The sequence below is a fragment of the Misgurnus anguillicaudatus genome, chromosome 19, assembly GCF_027580225.2.
Source record: "Misgurnus anguillicaudatus chromosome 19, ASM2758022v2, whole genome shotgun sequence".
Classification (NCBI taxonomy): domain Eukaryota; kingdom Metazoa; phylum Chordata; class Actinopteri; order Cypriniformes; family Cobitidae; genus Misgurnus; species Misgurnus anguillicaudatus.
In genome coordinates this window covers 43,287,812-43,300,216 of record NC_073355.2, presented here as the reverse complement: position 1 = coordinate 43,300,216, position 12,405 = coordinate 43,287,812, and the positions used below count along the sequence as shown (strand labels likewise).

Genomic DNA, 12,405 nt, shown 5'->3' with positions numbered 1-12,405 from the left:
ATGAAGATAGTATAATTTTTTTTATGTTTAAAAGCAGAGGCTTGGTTCTTTATTTTGATATGACATGTTAAGATCCAGACATCAGATCCCAAACGTAACACTTTATTTGGACATTCAGCTTTCTCTCTGTACAAGGCACAAAAGCCTGGAATTGTTTATCTACTGAACTGAAAGGAGAATCAAATTGGGTCCTTTTCAAATACAAACTCAAAGACTCTTTAATTAGATTAGAATTAGAGAGCTAAACATTTTTTTTACAGTGCATAATAAAAATCTATGCAATGAATGAATATACTAAAAGAACTAACGAGATAGTTAAACACAGTATACTCATTTAAAAAGGGGAGGAGACTGACAGGAACTTAGAGTTTACCGAAAAAACCTCCTCCAGACCAGGTTAAGTTCAGAGAGTAAGTTACACTGGAAACAGTATAAGTTACCTCTCCTTCTGAAACAGGCTTTACTTACCCCGCTGTCTCAGGTTTAACCTACCTCCAATTTTGAAAAGGAAAACTCAGAGTTGCCCTCATTTCAGGGTTAACATACTCAGTGTTTTCACTTAACCACCTTTCTGAAATGTCCATCTGCTGGTTAGAAAAAAAACATAAAAGAATTACAGTTTAGGAAATAAATCATTTTGACCAGCAGAGGGCCATAGAAACCCATTCATTTCACTGGATGTGGCCAAAGGCTCACATTACTACTTTAGTGATAGATTTTTTAAATTTATGTATTGTTTTTTCTTTTTTTTTATTCAAATTAAACAGTGATGATGATGTTTACCAAAATGTCTGATCTTTTGTGTATATTTTACCACATAATGGGTTGATACTGATGGAGGTGTTTGAAAACTTTTTAAATCTGTAAATGGAAAAAATTTATTTGGGGACTTTATAGTTTGGAGGGAGGGTAATTATAGATAACCTCTTAGATGGGTTTAAAATAACCTAAAATTACACTCTAATAAAGGATGTGTTCTTGTTTTACACATTGTTTTGTGTTATCCCATTTAACACATTATGTGTCACGTTGTGTTGATTTTCTATTCAAATAAATAAAAGGGACAACACAAGATGTGTTAAAACAACACAAAATGTGTTGTTCCAATAATAACACAGAGATTAAGGACAACACATTAAGGGCCATATTTACTAAATGGAGCAAACTAGCGTCCAAGCGCAATTCTAAAAAAAGCACCAATGGGAGTGGTAATATCTGCGGGTTATTTACAAAAAGCACAAATTAAATAACACAGGGGCAACAGCTGATTTCCATAATGACCAACGCAATCTACTAAGAGCAGCGCAAATTAGTTCAGGACCACGGACATCACAGCGGAAAATTTGGGGTGTGTAATCCCAGCTAAAGAAGCCATAGTACACTGACAAGAACTGGAGGACAACAAATTAAGGTTTACAAGAAGTTTTAAAACACCAGCTGTTGTGTGACTTCTAGTACAGGAGTGGGGAACTCTGGGTCCTGGAGGCCACTGTCCTGCAGAGTTTAGTTCCAACCCTAATCAAACACACCCGAATTTAATTTCCAAGTAATCCTGAAGACTTTAATTAGATTTTTCTGCTGTGTTTGATTAGGGTTAGAACTAAACTCTGCAGGACAGTGGCCCTCCAGGACCAGAGTTCCCCTCCCCTGTCCTAGTGACTCCTATTTACTTAAGCAAATAATAAATAACTTGGCTTGAAAAACAATATTTTTTAAATAATATGTTCCTCTGGCATTCCAAATAAACTGTTTTTAAACTTGGTATACCCAACTGGCATACCCAATTACCCGCTTTACAGTGTATCAGTCACACAAGATTAATTTTTAGGACATATGTACGTAAATTAATTTTTAATTCTGGTGTTATTTGCTATGTTTATGTTTTAATCGGGTGGGATAATGGATTTATTTATCTAAATAATTTTAGGTGACTTGTAAGTTTAGATAACATAATTACAAATCTAGCAAATTATTGCATGCGCATACGGTAAAAAGCATGATTATTTATTTAGATTTCAGAATGAGCACGTTTGCCATTAATACTAAATATGCTGTGGTCGGCCGCTGATCTGGTATTGTAATGAAGATGAATGTATAATAACTAATTAAAAGGAAAATGTACAACTTTCAGTAAATAACTAGTACATGCTTAGGACATTTGCGTTTAATAATGTACAGGGTAACTTCAGATATAAAAACGAAGACTTGTAAAGTGATGTTTTATCATTAAAATCTGATAACGTCCATTGATTTAATAGAATGTTTGGGTATAGCAATATGGCGGCGCGGTGGCTTCACAGTTGTGACGTCATGCCCAATCCAGTAATAATAATAATAATAATAATAATTCCTTACATTTATATAGCGCTTTTCTCAGTACTCAAAGCGCTTTACATATGAATGGGGGAATCTCCTCAACCGCCACCAATGTGCAGCATCCACCTGGATGATGCGACGGCAGCCATATTGCGCCAGAACACCCACCACACACCAGCTTATTAGTGGAGAGGAGACAGAATGATATAGCTAATTAGTATGAGGGATGATTAGTAGGTCAATGGGCAAGTTTGGCCAAATTGGCCAGGATGCCGGGGCACACCCCTACTCTTTTTCAAAGGACATCCTGGGATTTTTAATGACCACAGAGAGTCAGGACCTTGGTTTAACGTCTCATCCGAAGGACGGTGCTTTTTTGACAGTATAGTGTCCCCATCACTATTTTGGGGTGTTAGGACCCACACAGACCACAGGGTGAGCACCCCCTGCTGGTCATACTAACACCACTACCAGCAGCAACCTGGTTTTTCCAAGTGGTCACCCATCCAAGTACTGACCAGGCTCAGCCCTGCTTAGCTTCAGTGGGCAAGCTGTCTTGGGCTACAGGGTGATATTTCAGTCATTTATATAGATCAGTGGTCATAACACACAAACAAACATTAGTAAATCATTTAAATAATCTCCTCCCAATTTGCTTCTGAAAGAGAAACCCCTAGAAATGCTTATGCATTAAAATCAGTCGCAAAAATAACTAAACCACGCCTTTTCGGTTCTTATTAGTCAATGTGCGTCTTTAGTAAATCTTTTATTATAGATTTTATTATTTTATTAGTCCTTAAGAGAGAGAGAGAGAGGGGACGGCTCTCACGTCTTATCGGATTCACAGGTCGAGAAAGTTTTAACAGCACTTTGAACTGATGGCAATATCTATGGACTTTAAACATCAGCCACACCTACTTTACACTCTTCAATGCTTGTAACAGATTATATCTCTACTTCATGATACAACATAATATATAATATATATACTTTACAAAAACCTTCATGACTTGAACCCCGTCACACCGTCTTTCAGTGTGAATATGGCGCTCCTTCAGGATTACAGCACAGCTGTGTTGATCTGGGTTTAAATTCTGCTTTTGGTTCTTTACCATCGGTTCTGTGGGACTCAACAAATGAACCTCCAGGGCCAAAAACATTGTCACTACTAGGAAATCTGCTAAGGCTGGATGTCAACAAACCATATTTGAGTCTCTGTGAGCTGAGTTAACATAGAACCAGACAAATCTGATTGATAAGACACAATTATGTTTTCCAGGAACTTATAAAACCATTTCACACAGTTAAAGATCTTAAGTTACATTGAATTCTCTAAATTAAGAACATATTTGGAGTATCTGAAGATGAACTTAATCTAACTCCAGCTGTGGGCTTTACCCTGAATCCATTACCACACAAAAATGTTTACAGTAAAAAGGTTTGATATCTGTGGCACTGAAAATGAAACCGCCACTTTCAAGATATCTGAAGTTAAATAATGAAAATGTTAGACCGCACACAATCTTCTGAAAAATTCTTCATTTAGTTTATGCCAAATATAATTAATGTTATTTTTATATATGCCGTAAAATACAACTTAACATTTAGGTGTTTTGTATGAGATATCATCAGCTTGTTTGTCCTTGTTTGTATTGACTGTCAGAACATTATGTATGGAGAGTAGCCTATTTGTATGCGAGTTATTTGACAAATAGAGTAAAACATGTATTTGTATTATTAAGAGGGAATCAATATTTCTTTGACAAGGTTTTATGGCTGCAAACCTACAAATTTAGATAGCTTAGTTTATTTTATAGCAATACAACATATTGAGCCATAATACCGTAAGAATATGACCATCCCACATCTGAAACACCACAAATTCATGTTAAATCCTAGAAACCCTGAAAGCGTAAAGATTTCAGTGCACACATGGTGAGAAAATTAACTCAGCTTCCTGTCTATCAGAATGAGGGGGGAGCCGTGTGAGCACTTTAGGTGTATGAGATCATAAGTGAAAGTAAAATTAAACAGGGGGGGGTGGGGGGGTTAGGATTTAATTCTTAGGAGTGCATAATTAGCCCTCAGTGATGGTGTGACAATATCATTATAAGTATTATTATATTAATTAGTATTTATATATTAAATTCACATATACTACTCTTCTACAGTTCCAAGCCCTCATGCTTTTTTATTTTTCTAAGTCAAAAATTAAAACAGTTACACCGTTGTTGTAACGATGATCAAAACTCGTAAACAGCTATAAAGCTATAAAAGTTATTCATTACTATTATTTATTATTGCATCAAAATGTAAACTACTGTATATGTTTAGTCAAAGTTTACTGTATGAATACTAACAATTTATATGAAAACAGACTGTCTTCTCATTAAACATTATATAAATCATATTTTTTACTTTCCAATTAAATCTTAGCATACTGTAGCATGCATAACCTGATTCTAAATATGACTGAAATAAATCATACATGACTCCTTTATTTCCTGATAGGAAAATTAAAAGCTGTTATGTTTTGGAACAACATAAGTGTAAGTAAATAATGTATTGATGTTTATTTTAGGGGTTAATAACCTTTATCATGACTAACATTTAAACTTAGAGCACATTATTAGATTACTTGTGGATTATATGAGTACACATAAATGACAGCTTAATGAGTTTTATTTTTTGTGTGCATGTACTTAAAGACTGCATACACCATTTTTTGTCACTGGTGTTACCTTACTTTAGCAATATTAAAGGTGTTTATAAAATATTATTTATAATTTTTTCAGCTTTAAAACTTAATTCTTAAGTGTAGCGGAATTCAATGCATTTAAAATTATCATCATGTCACATGTGAAATATTTCATTTAATGTGAAAGAAAAAAAAAACACAGTAACACCCATAAGGAAGGTAACACCAGTGACAGTAACACCAGTGACAATTTTTATGAATACTGCATTTTACAAAATTGCTGCTGCATAGTCTCAAACTTCATGTTGTCAATCATTGTATACTCACTAAATTAAGTAGTTTAATCCATTTGTATTCTATTGTTTTGCAATTCCCAAACAATAACGGAGGTCATACCATGACTTAAACTAAAAGCTTCATATGAAATCATGAGATAAATGAGAAGATTTCTGATAACTGAAAAGAGACAGAGGATGGGCTTCTCTTCATAGATCTCCAGGAATTTGAAAGAAGGAAGTCAAGTGATGTCATCAGTGTTATTTTTATTTTAAAATAAGAGCTTTTTTTGTTAAAAAGTAACACCAGTGACAACTCCAGCATTTTGTTTTTTAATGTAATTTAAACCATATATTTGATAGTTGGACACATTATTGTATTTTAAATGGAAGAAAACTCAATAAAGCATTTTCCCTCTGTACATGACTATGGGGACGAGCACTTCTGTGGGGCTTGGAATTCTAATTAATTAATAAAAATCAAATATTGCTACATTGATGGCTCAAGAAGGTATAATTGTTCAAATAACATATTGTTTCATTTTAAAATATAAAAAATGTAACCCTAAGGTGTTTTTCAAGTGTAATATTTCTGTAAAGGCTAGGGACAGAAAAATTTACATTTCCGTAGAATGACCATAACACATTTTAAATTACTCTAAATTTTAAGGGGTCTAAAATAAGGAAAAGAGACTTTTAAGACATGTTATTATAACTGAAAGTCCTGTAGCACATTTTTTAAGTTAAGTGCCTAATAAATGCTTTTGCAAAAAAAAAAAAAAAAGAATCGGGTGAGAGAGTCGGGAACTCAATTCCCATGGAAACAAACCGTGATTTACATTTTAGCATAAATCGTGCAGTCCTAATTGGATGATTCACACATCTGAAACAGACTGGATTCGACTTGTGATCAACACAAAGGTAAAAAGTCCTGTTTGTGTTTTGCATGTTGTCATCCGGACTTCGGTCACAAAATACTACATATGATGCTGGAGCATCTGTATCTCAAAACGGCTTTACATGGTGTATGGCTTAGCTAAATGAGATGTAAATGAGCCCTATTGTCACTCCCAGCAGGAGAAAGCTAATACTTTAGAGGCTAATTTATCGGCATTTACTTTTTTGAGTTCCCTTTCAGTCGGTCACTACGACGTCACGTCGTGACCGACGAATTGGGAACTCGCTTAGAGAGACCAATCTGCTTCGAATACTACAAAAAACGCCAATGAACTTGGCATTGAAATATTTGCATAATGCTGGCGCCGCCCCGCCAGGTGCGTATGTGGGGCGCACGTGCAGATAAGGAAATCAGCTTTTTATCGCTTCGAAAGCCGGCAGTATCTGCTACTGAGAAGCTACTTTACTCTGTTGGGATCGATTGCGGAAGTTGGTTGGACTGGCAGTACCACAGCGGACGCTTCGCAGTATTCCACAGGCTCTGCATCTTTTTGTTTTGAGTTTAGTGTGTGCGTTGCCTTTCCCTGTGCGCATCATCAACTGAGCATCTGAGTGAATTTCCCTAAAAGAGTGATACGAGAGAGCTTTGTGCCTTGTTAAAGGCAGCCACTCTCTCGTATATCCGGCGATTAGCGTCCTTTTCAGGATGGCTTTTCGTCCGTGTGATCTTGGATGCGGGAAGTATATGGGTCCGAAGGACGGTCACGAGCGTTGTCTTTCGTGTTTGGGCATCGAGCACGCAGAGGCAGCGTTCGCTGGGGGTAAGTGTTCTCACTGCGAGAACATGTCCCTTGTGGATTTGCGGAGACGGTTGTCTTTCCTCCGGGAAAAACGCAACCCACGTCCAGCGAGTTCCGAACGCCGCCACGGAGCGGCCGTGAGGCTCTCAAAGGATGATCTCCGCATCACTGTGCTGAGCCGGTCGGGGGATTCGTCCTCCGGCTCTCAGCCTCCTCATCCACAGCCGGTTGATGTGCCGATGGAGACTGCAGAGTCGTGTTCTGCGATGTCTGCAGGATCTGTCGTGCCTCCCTCCGGGTCCACGGAGACCGCAGCATCCGAGGGTGGGCCCTCTCCCTCTGAGGATCCGGATGTCCTCCCCCCTTCCGGACGGGTCGTGACGCCGGATTTCGATCCAGAGATGGTGGCCGTGCTCTCTCGAGCGGCGGAGACCGTAGGGTTGGAGTGGGTTCACCCCCCACAGCCCGAACCGTCCCGCCTGGATGATTGGTTCTTTGGAGCTGCCCGGGTTTCACAACCCTCTCCGCCGGTACCATTCTTCCCCGAGGTGCACGAGGAGCTGACTAGGACCTGGAAGTCACCGTTTTCTACTAGATTACGGTCTTTTCAGCCCTCCCCCCTCACCTCCCTCACCGATGGAGCTGCTAAGGGTTATACGGGGATCCCCCCCGTAGAGCGTGCGGTCGCGATGCAACTGTGTCCGGCCACCGCTCCCTCCTGGAAGGACCGCCCAACCCTACCCTCCCGTGCTTGCAGACAGTCTTCCGGTTTAACGGGGGCTGCCCACCAGGCATGCGGAGAGGCGGCTTCAGCCCTGCACGCTATGGCGTTGCTGCAGGTACATCAGGCGAAAGCTTTGAGAGATCTGCATGAGGGAGGACACGACTCGCCTGTGCTTTCGGAGCTCCGGGCCGCTACGGATCTGGCCCTTCGTGCTACGAAGGTCACAGCGCAGGCGATCGGTCGTGCGATGTCCACGATGGTGGTCCAGGAACGCCATCTATGGCTCTGTCTGGCGGACATGTCTGAGGCGGAGAAGAACAAGTTCTTGGACGCCCCCGTGTCCCAGGCGGGTCTTTTCGGCGAGTCGGTGGAGTCTTTCGCCCAGCAGTTCTCCGCCGCCCAGAAGCAGACGGAAGCGATCGCTCAGATCATGCCCCGGCGCAAGCGACCTGCATCTCGCCCTCCAGCGCCGGCGGCCCCGTCTGCTCCTCGCCGAGGGCGCCCTCCGGCGGCTGCCTCCGCCCCCCCCCGCTAGAACATCTTCCAGGCCACGGAGGGGGAACAGCCGTCGGCAGCCCGCCCCGCCCGCCCCACCCGCTTCCCGTGGTAAACGGAGATCGAAGCGGCCCTGAGACGGGCGACCTGGATTTGGATGGGATCACTCTACGGGAGACGGTGATGGCACCACTCCTTCCACCGGTAGAGGGCCGGGTGGAGAATCTTTGGTTTCGTTTTGTTTCTGTTCCGCCGGCTTCTCAGCCGGCACCCACAAAACCACAAAAAGAGTGCATTCCTATTCCTTCTCCAGGTCTCCAGAGGATCGAGAGAGATGTGAGCGGGCAGTCAGATGCTCTTCCTCCCTCTCCTCTATCGCCAGCGGGTGTTCTGGCGAGTTCGAGTTCTCCACTGCGGAGACCGGACCACCAGCATACCCTTCGGAGTCTGCGTCCTCCGCTGAGGAGACCGGACGACCGTCTCTCTCAGCGGGCTCAGGTCAGTGTCACACACACACACACTGTAGATGCTTATGCTGTCACGGCAGACGCACCAGCAGTCCCGCCTGTCCCGCCTCGCTGCCCCGCCGCGGGTTCACCGGTTGTGCCGTTAATTCCTCTCGTACGGTCCTTGGGAGCTTGGCTTCAGCTTCCCAACCCGTCTCGTTGGGTTTTACGCACGATCCGCCTCGGTTACGAAATTCAATTCAATCGGCACACTCCCAAATTTGCGGGCGTACGTTTCACCACGGTGAAAGCGTCCGATGCACATGTACTGCGTGCAGAGGTCGAGGTCCTGTTGGCGAAGGACGCGATCGAGCCGATCCCTCTTACCGAGATGAGATCGGGTTTTTACAGCCCGTATTTCATAGTTCCCAAGAAAGGCGGCGGGTTACGACCGATTTTGGATTTGCGGGTCCTGAACAAATCTCTTCAGAAGAGGTCTTTCAGGATGATTACACCGAAACAAATTTTCAGTGCAATACGCCCCCACGATTGGTTTGCAGCGATAGACCTGAAAGACGCGTATTTTCATGTGTCCATTCTTCCCCGCCACAGACCGTTTCTCCGGTTTGCGTTCGAGGGTCGGGCATATCAATACAAAGTTTTACCGTTCGGGCTGTCTCTCTCTCCCCGTGTGTTCACGAAAGTAATAGAGGCGGCGTTACAGCCCCTCAGAGAGAGCGGTGTTCGCATATTGGCTTACCTCGACGATTGGCTTATAATAGCGCATTCTCGGCGGACGCTGTGCGAACACAGAGATCTAACACTTCAACATCTCGCCCGTTTGGGTCTTCGGGTCAACTGGGAAAAGAGCAAACTCTGCCCCACGCAGAGGATCTCTTTTCTCGGTATGGAACTGGACTCGATCGATTTATCGGCGCGTTTGACAGAAGAACGTGTTCAATCAATTCTGACTTGCCTCGGGTCATTCCGAGGGAAGAATGCGGTCCCTCTGAAACAATTTCAGAGACTCCTGGGGCGTATGGCAGCAGCAGCGGCCGTGACACCACTCGGACTGCTCCATATGAGACCGCTTCAGCGTTGGCTTCACGATCGAGTCCCGAGGAGAGCGTGGCGCGCCGGCATCCACCGTGTAACCATTACACCTGCGTGTCGCCTAACATTCCCCCCGTGGTCAGATCCCGCGTTTCTCAGAGCAGGGGTCTCCATGAGACAGATCTCCCGGCATGCTGTTGTACACACAGATGCCTCCGACACGGGCTGGGGAGCCACGTACGACGAGCTCACGGCTTCGGGGGTGTGGACAGCACCCCAGTTGCATTGGCATATCAATTGCCGCGAGTTATGGGCAGTATATCTGGGACTCGTACGCTTCGCGACGGAGCTGCGAGGGAAAGATGTACTAGTACGCTCAGACAACACTGCGACTGTAGCGTATATCAACCGTCAGGGCGGTTTGCGCTCTCGTCACCTGTCGCATCTCGCTCGTCATCTCCTCCTTTGGAGTCAGAAGCATCTGAGGTCCCTTCGTGCCATTTACATCCCGGGATCGCTCAATACAGCGGCAGACGCGCTTTCCCGGGCGGCGCGCCCCGGCGAATGGCGACTCCACCCCCAGACGGTTCAGCTGATTTGGAGGAAATTCGGTCGTGCACAGATAGACTTATTTGCGTCACCGAACGATACCCACTGTCGCCTGTTTTATTCACTAACCGAGGGCAGCCTCGGCGTGGATGCGTTGGCACACAGCTGGCCGCGGGGCATGCGCAAATACGCGTTCCCCCCAGTGAGTCTAATAGCGCAAATTCTGTGCAAAGTCAGGCAGGACGAGGAGAGCCTTTTAATGGTCGCCCCATATTGGACGACCAGGAATTGGTTTCCGGAACTAATGCTCCTCGCGACAGCCCCTCCCTGGCGGATTCCCCTGAGGAAGGACCTTCTTTCTCAAGGAGGGGGCACATTATGGCACCCGCGCCCCGACCTGTGGAATCTCCACGTTTGGTCGTTGAGCGCGCGCAAGGTTTAAGTGATTTACCCCAGGCGGTATCTAACACTATCGACGCAGCTCGAGCACCGTCTACGAGACGGGCTTACGCGTTAAAATGGAACCTTTTCGTCACTTGGTGTTCTTCGCAACGCGAGGACCCCAGAGAATGCCCTATTAACGTCGTGCTTCTATATCTTCAACATAGGTTAGACGGTAGGCTGTCACCCTCCAATATTAAAGTTGATATTGCCGCTATATCTGCCCATCACTCACTTATTAATGGCAGATCAGTGGGCCAGCATGATTTGGTTGTCAGATTCCTAAGAGGCGCTCGCAGGCTAAACCCCTCGCGCCCCCCTTCTATTCCTCCCTGGGACTTGTCCATGGTGCTGAAAGCACTTCAGAGTCCTCCGTTCGAGCCTTTGCAGTCTGTGAGTCTGAAGCTTCTATCTATGAAGGCTCTGACCCTACTAGCATTGGCCTCAGTGAAGAGAATAGGAGATTTACATGCATTCTCTGTTGACGAGTCGTGCCTTCAGTTTGGTCCTGCTGTCTCGAGCGTGACATTGAGACCCAGACCAGGCTACGTGCCCAAAGTTCCCACCACTCCCTTCAGAGATCAGGTGGTGAGCTTGCAAGCATTGCCTTTGGAGCAGGCAAACCCAACAGAAGCTTTGTTGTGCCCCGTACGCGCACTGCGATTCTACGTGGACCGCACGCAAAGCTTCAGGACCTCGGACCAGCTCTTTGTTTGTTATGGTGGCCAGCAGAAAGGGAAAGCTGTCACTAAGCAGAGGATGTCTCATTGGATAGTTGATACTATCGCCCTTGCTTACAATTTGCAGGGCATTCCTTGCCCCCTTAAACTGAGGGCGCATTCCACACGGAGTGTTGCCTCATCTTGGGCATTAGCTCGTGGTTCCTCGCTGACAGACATTTGTAGAGCTGCGGGTTGGGCGACACCTAATACGTTCATTAGATTTTACAATGTTCGTATCGAGCCTGTATCCTCTCGTGTTCTTTCCTCACCAGGGAGGGCACGGAGAGCAGACTCGCAAGTCGGCTTGCAGCCTCCGACTGAGGCTCCAAATTGAGTTTCAGTATGGAAGGCTAACAGAGCAAAAATGCGTAATGGTTTGATTTGCTCCCTCCACTGCCTTGACAGCCTTTGTTGCGGAGCATTGGCTGTCAGCCTTTCACTAGTTGTATTCTTACGAACCTACGTGTTTGGCCAGGGCCCCACATTGTGTCCCAACGGGTTCCTTTGTGAGTATTATTCCGTGGGGTTAATCCTACTAGCCCACGTTTCCCTTAGCAGAGCACTGCTTTGCTTACACAGCCACGGCTGTCATTTTACCTCAACTACGGTTGACTTTCGCCCACCAATAGCCCTTAACGGGGCGGTGGCTTCCGCAGCGTTCCTATTCCGCTCTGGTAGGGCGCTTCCCAGTCGCTGGCACTACTGTGGGGTTAAAGGAACATCTAGTGCCCGGCCTTCTGCCTTAAAACCTAATTCTCCTTATCCTTAAGTGGAACCGGAGGGCTTTACGCAGACACTGGAAGAGGTCAGCCCCTAGTGGCGTTTTGGTAGGGATTCCCAATTCGTCGGTCACGACGTGACGTCGTAGTGACCGACTGAAAGGGAACGTCTCGGTTACGGATGTAACCCTCGTTCCCTGAAGGAGGGAACGGAGACGTCACGTCCCGTCGCCACAGGTGCTGCCACCTGCTGTTTAGGCCGGTCACCTT

The 12,405-nt window shown here is 44.9% G+C and overlaps 1 protein-coding gene across 1 annotated transcript in view; it reads left to right on the top strand.

Moving 5' to 3' along the window:
• The window catches only part of LOC129425993 (E3 ubiquitin-protein ligase TRIM39-like), a 315,525-nt gene that overhangs the window by 291,786 nt on the left and 11,334 nt on the right, over positions 1-12,405 (top strand). The window lies entirely within an intron of this gene.